This window comes from Pinus tabuliformis, chromosome X, assembly GCF_031772625.1.
Source record: "Pinus tabuliformis cultivar Carrire ecotype Pingquan chromosome X, CPIR1, whole genome shotgun sequence".
Taxonomy (NCBI): Eukaryota; Viridiplantae; Streptophyta; class Pinopsida; order Pinales; family Pinaceae; genus Pinus; species Pinus tabuliformis.
This window is the reverse complement of record NC_142308.1, coordinates 1655717882-1655733551: the sequence shown is the minus strand read 5'-3', so window position 1 is coordinate 1655733551 and position 15670 is coordinate 1655717882.

The window sequence follows — 15670 nt, the reverse complement described above, 5'->3', positions numbered from 1 at the left end:
AGTATATGTTGTGTGGAGAGGAGCGCTATGAGCTGGTGGAACATTCCATATCTGTTGATGAGTGACCATTCACGTGGAAAATCTAATTGGTGGAACACAAGTTTGTGGCTGCATAATTTGGTGACAATCCTTCAGGCGCTGATTGGCGGCCAGCTGTCAATATAGTGTTGAATTCCGCTCATCTACGTGGAAGCTGTTTGATTTGCAGCGTTGAATGGTGAATCTGCAGCGGTCAAAGGTGAGCTACATGGTATCTTCACGTTTTTCATTTTACATCGATTATTAAAATGCCAAACCATTGAAAAATCGATATTTGATTTGGAACTTTTTGAAATGGTTCTTTAAAAACAATTTCAAATGGGTCGATTTGAAATTTTTATAAAGTTATTATGAAATGCCTTTTTTACAAAACAAAAGAAACGATTTGTATTATATATGATATTATATTTATATCATATTTCATTTTTTAAATGGTAATATGCCATGATATTATAAGGCAAAGGCATTTTATTGATGAAGGGTAGTTTTTAAATAAAAACCTCATTATTTAAAAGTTGCAACTAGAGATTTTGTGTGACACAACATGGCAAAAACTCAAAGTGCTCGATTTGAGATGGAGAAGTTCAATGGCAAAAACAACTTCGAGATCTGGAAAGTAAAGATGTATGATCTACTCGTGAAACAAGGCATGGCGAAGGCACTGTTGGGAAAAGCTAAACAACCTTACACCATGATAGATGATGAATGGAGTGACTTGGATGAAAGAGCACTGAGTGGCATTCGGCTGTGTTTGGCGGATGATGTTTTGTTTAACATCGTGTCAGAAAAAAACTGCCACTGGTTTGTGGACAAAGCTTGAAAAGCTGTACATGACAAAATCCTTAACCAATAGGATTCTTCTGAAGCAACAGTTATACAGCTTGCGCATGAAGGAAGATACGATGATAACTGATCATCTGAATACCTTTAATACTCTCCTGGTGCAGTTAGAAAGTATAGAAGTAAAATTTGAATCAAAAGATAAAGCTGTAACTTTATTATGCTCGTTGCTCGAGTCATGGGATCATTTTGTTACTTCTATAAGTCTTATTTCATCAGAAACCCTTAAATTTGATGATGTTGTTGGAGCTTTGTTGTCCGAAGAAACAAGGAAGAGGTCAAATTCAGAAACCTCTACATCAGAAGCAATGATGGTCAGAGGTCATTCTAAAGAAAGATGCTTTAGTAAGCACAACAACTCGCATTCAAAATCGAAAGGGAAGAAGAGTAAGGTAAATTGTTGGTTTTGTGGCAAATCGAGACATTTGAAGAAGGACTGTTGGAAGAGACAGCAAACATCCAAAGAAGACTCTTCGACAGAGAAGAAAGAAGCAAACACGACAGATACAGGTTCGGCATCCATTTCAGGTATGAGTGATGAAGTGTTATCAGTTAGTTTGTCTGATCATGATCAACATTGGCTATTAGATTCTGGTGCGTGAAATCACATGTGCATTCATAGAGAATGGTTTAAAACTTATAAATCAATCAATGATGGAGTAGTTTACATGGGAAATGATGTCAACTGTAACATTGTGGGAATTGGTACTATCCAGATTAAAATGTTTGATGGGACAAATAAAATTCTAACTGATGTAAGACATGTACCTGAACTAAGAAAAAACCTCATTTCACTAGGAGTACTAGACACTAATGGATATAAAACCTTTATTCAAGGTGGAGTATGAAAGTTTATAAAGGAATTTTACTAGTAATGAAAGAAAAGAAGGTTGGAAATCTTTTTCAGTTAGAAGGAAGAACAGAATCAGATCATGCTTCTACAGTATATGAAAACGACAGTAATTCTATTCATTTATGGCATCAAAGGTTGGGCCATATGAGCGAAAGAGGTTTAAATATTTTATCTGATCGTAAGTTACTTCTTAGTTTAAAGTATGTTAAGTTAGATTTCTACAAACATTGTATATATGGGAAACAAAGCAAGCAGAAGTTTAAAGATGGAAAACATACTAGTCAGGGAATCCTTGATTATATCCATTCTGATGTTTGGGGTCCTTCTCCTACAACCTCATATGGAGGATCATCATATTTTGTATCTTTTATTGATGATTTCTCTAGAAAAGTGTGGGTCTACATGTTAAAGAAGAAGTCTGATGTATTCACAGTTTTCAAACATTTTAGAGCATTAGTTGAAAACATCACTAGAAGAACCATTAAATGTTTAAGAACTGGCAATGGTGGTGAGTTTACTTCAAAGGAATTTGATCATTATTGCAAGGACGTTGGGATAGAAAGACATAAAACCACTATATATACTCAGCAAAATGGAGTTGCTGAATGCATGAACATGACTCTTTTAGAGAGAGCAAGAAGTATGATTAGTGACACCAATTTGCAGAAGGAATTGTGGACAAAAGTGGTTTCTATAGCTTGTTATTTGATAAATCGATCACCATAGTTCCGAAACTTCAGCATTCTAAATTAGATCCTAAATCAAAAAGATATATCTTTGTTGGATATGGTGATGGGACTAAGGGATATAGATTGTGGGATCCTACTACTCACAAGATCATCATTAACAGAGATGTTAAATTTAATGAATATTCACTTGAAAATCCAGATGTAGATGATAAATTGAAACAGGATAATCTATCTAAGCTTCAACACATTTAGTTTGAAACCAGTTCAAATACTGATGATAGTCAATATGAACAAGTTTTAGATGTAGATCATGAACAAGTTTCAGATGCAGATCATGAACAAGTTTCAGATGCAGATCATGAACATGTTTCAGATGCAGATCATGAAGAAGTTCCTATAGATAATAATCAGCAAATTGTGGAAGTACCAGAAACATCTTTAAGGAGGTCCACAAGAATCAAACGTCCTCCTAAAAGGTATGATGATTATGTTACTTCAATTGCTTTAACCGCTAATGATGATGAACCTTTATGCTATTAGGAAGCTGTAGAAGGTTCTAAAAGTGAAAAGTGGAAAGAAGCTATGAAGGACAAGATGATGGCATTAGTCAAGAATGCCACATGGGATCTGGTAGAACTTCCTAAAGACAGAAAAATTGTGGGATGTAAATGGGTTTACAAATTGAAAAGGGGTGTTGATGATACAGAGGACAGGTACAAAGCAAGGCTGGTCGCAAAAGGTTTTTCTCAGAAAGTAGGCATTGATTTTCATGAGATATTTTCACCAGTTGTAAAAATTATTTCAATTCAAATTGTATTAGCATTAGTTTCTTTACTTGATTTAGAATTACAACAATTAGATGTTAAAACTGCATTTTTACATGGAGATTTAGATGAGGAGATTTACATGGAACAAACGGAAGGGTTTGTTCAAAATCGCAACAAGAAATTTGTCTGCAAACTCAAGAAATCATTGTATGGTCTGAAGCAGTCGCCTCGACAATGGTACAAGAAATTTGATACTTTCATGATGAGTCAAAACTATATAAGAAGTGAATATGATCATTGTGTTTACTTTAAGAAATTAAGTAATGGAATGTTCATTATCTTAGTGTTGTATGTTGATGATATGCTTTTAGCAAGCAAAAGCATAACAGAGATCAACAGGTTAAAGGCTCAGATGGCTAGGACATTTGATATGAAAGATCTAGGAGCAGCAAGACAGATTTTGGGCATGGATATTTTCAGAGATAGGAGGAATGGTAAGTTGTGGCTATCACAACAAAAGTATATTGAGAAAATACTCTTGAGGTTTGGTATGAACAATGTGAAGCCTGTTTCAGTCCCTTTAGCTTCCCACTTTAAGCTTTCTTCAAGTTTATGTCCTAATAAAAATGAAGAAAAAGAATATATGTCTCGAATTCCATATGCCAATGTAGTAGGTTGTTTGATGTATGCGATGGCTTGTACTCGACCAGATATTTCACATGCAGTTGGGGTTGTCAGCAAGTATATAGAAAATGCAGGAAAAGAACACTGGTTAGCAGTGAAATGGGTGCTTTGGTATCTGAGAGGCACAAGTGATTATTGTATCACTTATAACAGGAGTAGTGAATTTGTTTGCGGATATGTTGATTCCGATTTTGCAGGTGATTTGGATAAGAGAAGGTCAACATCAGGGTATGTCTTTACTCTTGCAAGTGGAGCTATTAGCTGGATATCAAAGCTTTAGAACATTGTTGCTTTATCCACTACTGAAGCAGAATACATAGCTGCTTCACATGCTTGAAAAGAAGCGATTTGGTTGAAAGGTCTGTTTGGTGAGTTTGGTAGGTTACAGGACAACATCAAGTTATTTTGTGATAGTCAAAGTGCAATTCATTTGGCTAAGAATCCGGCCTATCATAGTAAATCAAAGCATATACCTATCAAGTACCATTTTGTAAGATAGGTTATCACTAAAAGGGGAATCTCTCTTGAAAAAGTGCATACAAAGGAAAACTGTGCAGACATGTTCACGAAACCAGTTTTGTTAGAGAAGCTACGTTGGTGTCTGGCTTCTCTTGGCTTGTAGAAAAGATAAGATAATAATGGAACAGGGTTGTCATGCGGAAAGAGTCGATAGTGCGGACACAACCGACCTCCCTAGAAGCAAAAGCTTTCTAGTGACAAACAAGACAAATAAACACTACCTTTCTCTAAACATGCATTGAGAATACAAGAAATCAGGTGATTTTAACATACCTTTAGTCCAACGCTTTGTAGTAGTCCAGCCTCGCCGATCCGGATGAGCTCCTCCTTCTCTTCGAAACCTGCATTCACTAACAAGCCAAAAGATTAAATAGCGCCTGATAAACTCATAAAACAATACATATCTATCATACAGACCAAGGAGTATATGAAACAAATCATGAATAACAATCTGTTGAGAAAAGTGAGTTCATTTGCATTAAGTGGAAACAAAAGGAACCATTACAACCTGAGCCTTGGTGTTGTGCAAGTCCCTCCTAGGGTCCAGCAAGAGTTTTCCTTTACTTTGATCAGCTCACCCACTCTCAAATAAGGCTAGGAAAGGATGGGAATCTCTCCTCTCAAGCTTTACAAGGGAGTCCTAATTCCAGCAGCATCTACCCTTAGGAATGTTCAGCTTTCAACCTCCCCTCCCTCTGGCCCAATGCCTGTATTTATAGTGCTCTAGAGGAAGTTATTCAGGTCCACCATCAATGGGATAACCCCCTCTTTGGATGGGATAGCTCCCCTCTTGATGGGATAAGTTCCTCTTTGATAGGGATACATGAACCATCTGGAGGCGCTCCATACACGTCAAACAAGCTTCTAGAATGCTCTAGAAATGACTACAAGTAACTTTTTTGGAGTGAAACTTGCGCCTTTTGACCTTTACAGGAGTACGCACCCATTGCTTTACAGACAGAGCGTACAAGTACGCAGGTATTGTGAACTTGGGGTGCGTACATGCAGGTAAGGCTAAGAGAAACTACGTACCCAGAGATATATAGATTTTTAATGACTTTCTCTCTTTCTTGGAGTTTGACATGGAGAGCAGAGGTATGAGGCTTGCCAAGGAGGATAGTATGACAGTTGATAGAGCCATACTAACTGCAAATAGTCATGGTGACAAATTTTAGTGTAACAGATTGCCCTCTAAAGTGCGAAGCCTGTAGTAGATTAGGGTTTCATATAATCTAGGAAGGGTGAAGTACTTTATCATTTCAAGGATTATCTTGTGGAGAGCCCAGTCGGAACCTGCAAATATTCAACACAAAATACATATATAAGATCATATCATCGCTGAGGTAGGCATTCCCATACTCAGATTGAAAACTTTAACTAACAAATTAACTACTGCTCTGACACAAGAATGATTTCGCAGTACATGATAATAATAGACTCTTGTAGACGCAGTATGGACGCAGCCATCTGTTTATAGTTGGTCTACTATACAATGAATACAAAACTCCTCGCAGCCTGGATGGTGGAAACTAGATCTAGGGTCTTCATTTCTACTTCTCGAAAAGGTACGATTCTATCCATGCGAATAAATGAGTTGATGTCGAACATGGTAGAAACCACTTGATTACCAGTCGATGATGTAAACTATTAACAAGTGTGAGAGAGACCACCAGTGATGTCAATGGTTCTAAACGTACCCAGTAAGATCCATGAGATGTGAATGAATGAGTTGATGTCGAACATTTCACGGAATCCTTCGATCGAAAGTCAATGATGTAAACCGTCGTCAAAGGCGAGAAACCTGCCATTGATGCATGCAGATTTCAAGGTACTGACGATTCCTAGGTCATCTTTCTAGATAATGTGCTGATGTCGATAGAAAGCGACCCGTTGCAGGCAAGCCCACAACACGAAATCATAGATCAAGTTGAAGAAATGTAGCTGTAAGGACTGACTCAGGGATGGTCAAAATGGATGACGGGTATTTTGCAGATGAATGGTTTATATGCAGAGACCTCTTGAACACATAACGACACGACAGATGGCTTGGTGACATTTGACCCAAAGTTAATACCCGGCTGAAGACTTTCAATGTGGTTTGATCAACTGTGAGGCAAAGGATTTCCCAACCCAGGTGAATGAAAAGTGTCGTGTTCAAGAGTGGTAATAAGGCTTCTTCTGAGACAAAGGATAACAAATAGGCTCATTTTTCTCTCTTTTCCCCCACCATTTCTGGCAAGTACCTCTTTATTTTTAACAAGCTTGAGGAGGATAACATATGCTTGATTATAAGCTCATCCTTCGGATGAGTCCAACTTAGTTTTGATTCGAACCCTAAGAAGGAGTGGTCCATTCCTGTTTGTAATCGAACAGGTCCTTTACTGTGAAATTTTAACGAGTCCAGTATAGGAGAAACTCGGCGTTTTTCATTTTTAGAGAGTCTGAAAAAACTTAAGAAGACTCCAGGTTGAACTTTTTCATAAAGTTGTGTCTCCCAAGCCCGAAAAAGTATAAAATAATACTTGAGAGAACCGCTTGATCTTACGACCAAGGAGTACTTTCATGATTAGTGCCTCTGACCTGAAAAGTAAAAACCGATCAAGGACACGTCGTTTTATTTCCAGTATCGAGTTTGAAACGACAAAAACCCGACAATCTTTTCCCATTTTTATGGTCAGAAAAGAGCTATAAGGGGACCGTCTTTTAATTTTGTTTTAACGAGTGTAAAAGAAACGCTCGGCAATCTTTTCATGTTTTAGGAGTCAGAAAAGGGCTTAAAAGATGACTCTGATGTTTTGGTTCGTGAAAAATGATAATTTTCCTTGAAAGTATTTTTGTCCTGCACAAAAACGACACATTACTCATACCTGTTTAAGATAGGCAAAAATACATTGAAAAATATCCTTCCATGGTGAAAAATAAACAAACTTAGCATTCATTTATCCAAAAAACCTATAAAAAGACCTTTTACCATGTCATTTTTACCATTTTACTGCTGAGGGTGAGAAAAGGGCTTTTGGCAAGAAACTTCCCGTGGACTTTGCGAAGAATCCGATCGTCGGAATCGAGCGCCGTCTCTTTCAGGTATTTCACAACATCCTCTTCTTTGTTTTCATCCATTTAGAATTTCATTTTAAGCCCTAGTTTGATTTTTTGGGGGCTTTGGGGTTTCAAGATCCGCTTTTCGGGGTACGTAGGTGCCCCATGGGCGACCTGCGTACCCCGACATTTTCGTTAATGGGAAAATGGCAGGAGTACGCAGCCTACCTTCAGAACAGCTGCGTACCCATGCTCTGTTTTCTGAAAGCGGGGTGCGTACTCTGCGCAAAGTAAATTTAAAACCCCAAATCTCAAAACTAAACCATTAATTTTTGATTTAATGAATTCTAATGAATGTTTTCTGGTGTGTAGATTGCCCACCATGCTTGATTGGCGCGAAAGAGAACACGAAGATGTTGATTTGGCCGCAATAGATCATCAACCTTCCATTGATGCTTTGAAGGCATGCGGTCTCTACAAATACTGGGCCATACCTGGCATGAGGGCCCAGGTGCAATTCTTAGAATGGCTAGTTGAAAGGTGGAACGTTCAGGATCAATGTTTTTACATCGGAGGGCACCAGCTCGAGATAGAGCCCTCAGACATATACTTTCTCACTGGTTTGCCTAATAGGGGCGAGCAACTGACTCTGTCCGGGACTAGGTCGGGTGGCCAATCCCTTGCTAGTCTCCGGCTAGAGTGGTGCAATAATCAACACCAGGAGAAGGGGATAGAAATCAAATACATATCCCTGCCTGAACTTATGGTAATTGCCTTTACAGTTACCAGACTCTGCGGCGTAGTTGCTTTGCATATTGCCACCGGGTCCCAAATGCGGATGGCGATTGATTGCTTCCGAGGCACCATTTTCAACTGGTGCGACGCTGTGTTGGCCAATATGAAGGGCCAACTGACTAGGGCAAAGAACGGGCAATTAAAGACCTTTGGGTATGGGCCTCTAGTTGTGAGCTTTTCCCTAGAGAGGGTTCTGATGCTGATCCCACAGCATCTCACTGTTGCAGTTGGGCCTCCTCGGGAGCCAAAGTTGATGCGATGGGTTGCGGTGATGGCCCGGCATCCTGATGAGGGAGCGGGAGTTGTCCGATTTCCTGCGGGTTACTTTCACTGGTTGGAGGACCAGGTCTTTGCGATCCAGGATTTTCCTTATGCTGGAGTGGATTTTCGCGGTGATCCGGACATGGTTCTTCCACAAGGAGAACAATGGGACGACAGAGGTAGTTCATTTTTCACAATTTTTTAAATTATTTACTTTTTTTTGTTTTTTATATCGTCTCAAAACTGACAGTGACAATTTTCAAAATGCAGATGTAGGTCCACAGTGTCCGGCCAATCTCCGGCCATTCAAGAGAAGAGTACCAGTTGCACCAGCACCGGCCCCACAGGATGCGGCCGCAGAGACCTTAGCCGAGTTGGAACAGGACATAGAGCGTCTCACGGCGGACATACTAGAGACGACTATAGATGATATTTCTATCGACATCAGCACATTATCTAGAAAGAGGACCTAGGAATCGTCAGTACCTTGAAGTCTGCATGCATCAATGGCAGGTTTCTCGCCTTTGACGACAGTTTACATCATCGACTTTCGATCGAAGGATTCCGTGAAATGTTCGACATCAACTCATTCATTCACATCTCATGGATTGTATCGGGTACTTTGAGAACCACTGACATCACTGGTGGTCTCTCTCATGCTTGTTAACAGTTTACATCATTGACTGGTAATCAAGTGGTTTCTACCATGTTCGACATCAACTCATTTATTCGCATGGATAGAATCGTACCTGTCGGGAAGTAGAAATCAAGACCCTGGATCTAGTTTCCACCATCCAGGCTGCGAGGAGTTTTGTATTCATTATACAGTAGACTAATCATAAACAGATGGCTGTGTCCATACTGTGTCTACAAAAGTCTATGATTATGATGTACTGCAAAATCATTCCTGTATCAGAGCAGTAGATAGTCAATTAGTTAAAGTTTTCAATCTGAGTATGGGAATGCCTACCTCAGCGATGATATGATCTTATATATGTATTTTGTGTTGAATACTTGCAGGTTCCAACTGGGCTCTCCACAAGATAATCCTTGAAATGATAAAGTACTTCACCCTTCCTAGATGATATGAAACCCTTATCTACTACAGGCTTCGCACTTTAGGGGGCAATCTGTTACACTAAAATTTGTCACCATGACTATTTGCAGTTAGTATGGCTCCATCAACTGTCATACTATCCTCCTTGGCAAGCCTCATACCTCTGCTCTCCATGTCAAACTCCAAGAAAGAGAGAAAGTCATTAAAAATCTATATATCTCTGGGTACGCAGTTTCTCTTAGCCTTACTTGCGTGTACGCACCCCAAGTTCACAATACCTGCGTACTTGTACGCTCTGTCTGTAAAGCAATGGGTGCGTACTCCTGTAAAGGTCAAAAGGCGCAAGTTTCACTCCAAAAAAGTTACTTGTGGTCATTTCTAGAGCATTCTAGAAGCTTGTTTGACGTGTATGAAGCGCCTCCAGATGGTTCATGTATCCCTACCAAAGAGGAACTTATCCCAACAAGAGGGGAGCTATCCCATCCAAAGAGGGGCTTATCCCATTGATGGTGGACCTGAATAACTTCCTCTAGAGCACTATAAATACAGGCATTGGGCCAGAGGGAGGGGAGGCTGAAAGCTGAACATTCCTAAGGGTAGATGCTGCTGGAATTAGGACTCCCTTGTAAAGCTTGAGAGGAGAGATTCCCATCCTTTCCTAGCCTTATTTGAGAGTGGGTGAGCTGATCAAAGTAAAGGAAAACTCTTGCTGGACCCTAGGAGGGACTTGCACAACACCAAGGCTCAGGTTGTAATGGTTTCTTTTGTTTCCTCTTAATACAAATGAACTCATTTTTCTCAACAGATTGTTATTCATGATTTGTTTCATATACTCCTTGGTCTGTATGATTGATATGTATTGTTTTATGAGTTTATCAGGTGCTATTTAATCTTTTGGCTTGTTAGTGAATGCAGGTTTCGAAGAGAAGGAGGAGCTCATCCGGATCGGCAAGGCTGGACTACTACAAAGCGTTGGACTAAAGGTATGTTAAGATTCCCTGATTACTTGTATTCTCAATCTGTTACACTAAAATTTGTCACCATGACTATTTGCAGTTAGTATGGCTCCATCAACTGTCATACTATCCTCCTTGGCAAGCCTCATACATCTGCTCTCCATGTCAAACTCCAAGAAAGAGAGAAAGTCATTAAAAATCTATATATCTCTGGGTACGCAATTTCTCTTAGCCTTACCTGCATGTACGCACCCCAAGTTCACAATACCTGCGTACTTGTACGCTCTATCTGTAAAGCAATGGGTGCATACTCCTGTAAAGGTCAAAAGCCGCAAGTTTCACTCCAAAAAAGTTACTTGTAGTCATTTCTAGAGCATTCTAGAAGCTTGTTTGACGTGTATGGAGCGCCTCCAGATGGTTCATGTATCCCTATCAAAGAGGAACTTATCCCATCAAGAGGGGAACTATCCCATCCAAAGAGGGGGTTATCCCATTGATGGTGGACCTGAATAACTTCCTCTAGAGCACTATAAATACAGGCATTGGGCCAGAGGGAGGGGAGGTTGAAAGCTGAACATTCCTAAGGGTAGATGCTGCTGGAATTAGGACTCCCTTGTAAAGCTTGAGAGGAGAGATTCCCATCCTTTCCTAGCCTTATTTGAGAGTGGGTGAGCTGATCAAAGTAAAGGAAAACTCTTTCTGGACCCTAGGAGGGACTTGCACAACACCAAGGCTCAGGTTGTAATGGTTCCTTTTGTTTCCACTTAATGCAAATGAACTCACTTTTCTCAACAGATTGTTATTCATGATTTGTTTCATATACTCCTTGGTCTATATGATAGATATGTATTGTTTTATGAGTTTATCAGGTGCTATTTAATCTTTTGGCTTGTTAGTGAATGCAGGTTTCGAAGAGAAGGAGGAGCTCATTCGGATCGGCGAGGCTGGACTACTACAAAGCGTTGGACTAAAGGTATGTTAAAATCACCTGATTTCTTGTATTCTCAATGCATGTTTAGAGAAAGGTAGTGTTTATTTGTCTTGTTTGTCACTAGAAAGCTTTTGCTTCTAGGGAGGTCGGTTGTGTCCGCACTATCGACTCTTTCTGCATGACAAAATGGCGACTCCACTGGGGAATCCATTGATGTGAATGTTTTTTCCTTTGTATGAAATTTTGATCTGAGAAAAGTCGTTTGTTTTCTGGTTTTTGGCTGTCTGACTGTGTATTTGGGTGGGCTAGCTTAGGGTTAAATTAGATTTTAGTTTTTCTTTGTTTTGCTAGAAGTACACAGCCTCTGCGTTGAGCACAGTGCGTACTTGTACGCACTGTCGCTTTGTGCACAGAGCGTACCCGCACCTGTGCAAACAGGTCGCCTGCGTACCTTGTCAAAATTAAGAAAATTTCAATTTTCTTCTTTTGCCTTTTAGATTTTAGTTTTAATTTGTTTTTTCTGCCCAGATCCACTGGTTTTCTGCCATAAATCTTCACCTAAGCTTGTTTCGTCAGTGTCGAGAGTTTTAGTGAAATTCATAGAGATTTTGCCTTAGGGTTTGATTTTTAACTGGTCCTGTAGTGACTTTGGCGTTAGAGGTTGTCAAGCTTTGGATCTCCCTGGTTTTGTTCAATCCTCTTAGGAGTCGGGCCTGTCATAGAATTCACCCTTGTGAGAGACCTACCTTTGCGTCTTCTCTTTGCGAATCTCGAAAAAGTTTGTTGTTTGAACTTTGAATTTTATTCTTGAGAAAAAGAACAAAAGATTTTGATTTTTGTTTTTGACTGGTTTTTGGTTCTGCATTAACTAGTCTTTAGTTACATTTTGACTGAGTAAAACATCCAAGAATCATCTTTAGTAGGCTTTTTCCTCGTTAGATTTACTTTTAGGTGCTTTTCTCTTAGATTTGCTTTTGAGTGAAATTGAGTTGATTTGATTGCCATAGCTTTTTTAAGTTTGATTTTTGTTAAAGTAAGTTTTACATGCTTTATTAATTAGGAAAAAATACAAAAATATCTTTTGAAGGAAAGTTTCCTTTGGTAGCATTTGAGTCTTTGAAAGAAAAAGGAATTTTCCTGAAGTGATTAGTGGTCATGTGTTGTATGTTTTGAAAAGATAAAGAGTTTGTTTCTTTGATTTTCATTGCCAAGAAAGTTGTCTTTATATCAAGTTTGCATTCTCCAACTCTCTTAGCTAGGGAATTCATTGAAAAAGGAAAAATTAGTATAAATCATCCTAAGTGCATCTTTTTAGTGGATTTCGATCGAGTCTACACACCATCAATTTCATCTCCACTACCTTTTGTCTTAAAGAAAAGCCATAAAATTAACGCTTAAAGTAAAATCAATTTAGTAACTTTTTATTTACTAGGGCTCTGAAACACCAATATAGATCAGGCTAGTGTCTTGGAGTAGGAGAGTAATTAACTCTCCAAGACAGCAAAACCAAACAAGTAGCTCATCTTGTGGTAGGATAAATCCAACTGTTTCATTTGTACTCTGGGAAAGCTCCTCTTAAAGGAGAAGCACGAGACCGTGTCCGAACCAGTGAGGGGATCAATCCTCCTTCATTGGGAAAGACGCCAGATACGCACGTACTACAAACGGTAAACCTTGGATTATTGTCGAGGAGCCTGGGGTCACTTGTCGGTAAACCTTGGATTATTGTCAAGGAGCCGGCAAGGGGATTGAGCTTGTTACTCTGCCCTTGCGTGCTATCGGGTCGTAGACTGTTCCCCCAGGTGCATTTGTTTCTCTTGGTAACCTTAGTGACCATTATCTTTAGGATTCTACCAAGGTGACGGTGGAGGGAAGATCCCACTGTACCTGGAGCAGACGTCGGCTAGACTCACTTGGATTTTCCAGGGGGTTCACTTCACTCGAGACGGTTAAAGTGGAGGAACTTGTGCCTGTCTATTCATTAAGCAGGTTGCCGGGTGTTACACAGTAATTTGTCACCATTGGTCACCGTCCCTGTTACCCCTGTTCCCGTACATTGGAGGACGCATTTTGGGACCTGTGAGCAGTGACATAACCTGAAAACACTTGCATTATGTTCCCCTGAGTATGTACTTCATGTTCCCTGAAGACACCTTCTGCAAATTATCCCTGAAAAGTACCCTTTTTCCATTAGCGCGGGTCCACCATGTCTTACCCGCGCCAATCACTGAGATCCTCAAAGGAGGGTGCGACCATTGGCGCTCTGTCTTAGAACAACACCCGCGCCAACCAAGTTTGGTAATGATTTTTGACAAACGCGCGCCCAGATGTTTTTTCCCTTCAGATCACGAAGTCTTTTGAGGATAAAGTTTATCTGATAGAGGTCGAGAGTCATCATCTATCCTTGACATCTATCCACAACGGCTTTTCGGAGATAATGCCAATCCACAATGGGTGTCCTGATACATTGTATTTTCCTCCCTTCTCCATCTATAAAAGTTTGTACTCATGCATTAGACAAGATAGTTTTGAGTAATGCTAGTTGTGATTATGCTTGTCTTGAGTGATAGTAAGAGTCTTGAAGCATAGGGAGGTTATGCTGCCGGAAGTCTGAGAGAGAGAAGGTCTATTGCAAGATATACATAGCTGCTCACCCAGCCAGAGGAGAGGTTCAACGTCAGAACCTTGGTTGTATCTTTCTCTGTTGATTATTCATTAATAAACGACTATTGTTATGGTTCCAATCTCATTGTTCATCATGATAATGTTGGTTTATTTCCTTTCTGATTGAAATATAGTTGTATTTTAGTGGATTTTATGCTTGTATTCGCTTCGTTCTTTGCATGTGCAGGTATCCATATGCGGGGATCGCAAGGATTGTGACCTGCCGGAGCAAGGGAACGGGAGTATCAACTCTTCTTCGACATTAGCATTGGACTCCAGGTTGGTTCTCGTAATCCACTTTCAGTATGCAACTAGGAACTTGCATAGTAGCGTGATTTGATTGTTGCTAGACCAATTTTGGGCTAGTGGGATCGCCTCTGTCCGCAGAGGGGATTTACCTCTCCAACACCGGGGTAACTGTTCCGCCCACCACTTCTGTACTGAATTCGGCGATGTTGGGTTTCATCTCCAACTAGTGTTTTCGGTCCGGAAGGCTAGTGTTTGTGTATGGTTTGACGCCCTAGATTCTTTAGGCATGTGCTTCAAATTTGTTTGGTTCTTTAGAGACTTTAGGTGGTTTGCTTTGAGATTTTACATTGTTTGCGTGTGCAGTAGTTAAAAGTCTTTAACTGTGGCTGAATTACCGAGACAGTCCCGTAGACTTCGGGGCAAGTCTCCTGAGATTGTTACCGTGGCCGATTTGTTGAGGAAGTCCCGTAGACTTCGGGGCGAACCTCCTAAAGAGGTTCCGGGTCATTACGAAGGTTTGAAAGTCCTTGTAACTCCTAGTGGCAGTAAAGTAGGTTCACCTGAAGAAGGAGAATCATCGTTGGTAGTCCATCCAGATTACCAAGGTCTAGAAACAGGTTATAATCCCGAAGCTGTTGCAGTTTCCGAGCTTGCTGGTAGTTTTTCATCTACTAGTGATATAGTCGAAGAACCTGAAATATCTGAACCTGTTACTCCAACTTCTAGTGCACCTGATTCACCTAGGGTAGAAAGAGTCATCATCGAAAATCTTCCTGCTGGTTTGATAGCTATTGAAGAACTTGCTCCAGAGGAAGAATTTGGCGTATCTATCCTTGAAGATCAACCTACTATTGATCTAAGGGAGCGTGAATCTATCTTTTACAGTCCTCCTAGAAGTACTACTTGGTACCTTTCGTTAACCAATTATTTAGACAACTCAGGGATAAGTTTTTCTCCACTTCTTACTCCTTTTCCACCTGGAGGTATTTATACTCCTGTAAATATGTCTGGTCAGTCGTTCGTGTTCACTCAATCTCCTGAATCTTTCTTGTATGGCGGTCCTTCTGTTCCCTCAGGGTATCAGTCACTTTCTGGTACTTTTGCGGGAGCATCTCCTCAACCCATTGAACATGGATTATTAGCTGGAAACAATGGTAATAAATCGTTGGGTGTAGGGGACATTTACATGATGTCAGGTTCAGTTCCCAGTTCTCAACCTCAAGGTGGCCAATTACCACCTGGGGGGCAACCTCAAGGTACACAAGTTGCGTCTAGGGGGCAACCTCAAGGACAGTATGTACCCATAGTACAATACATTCCTCAAAGT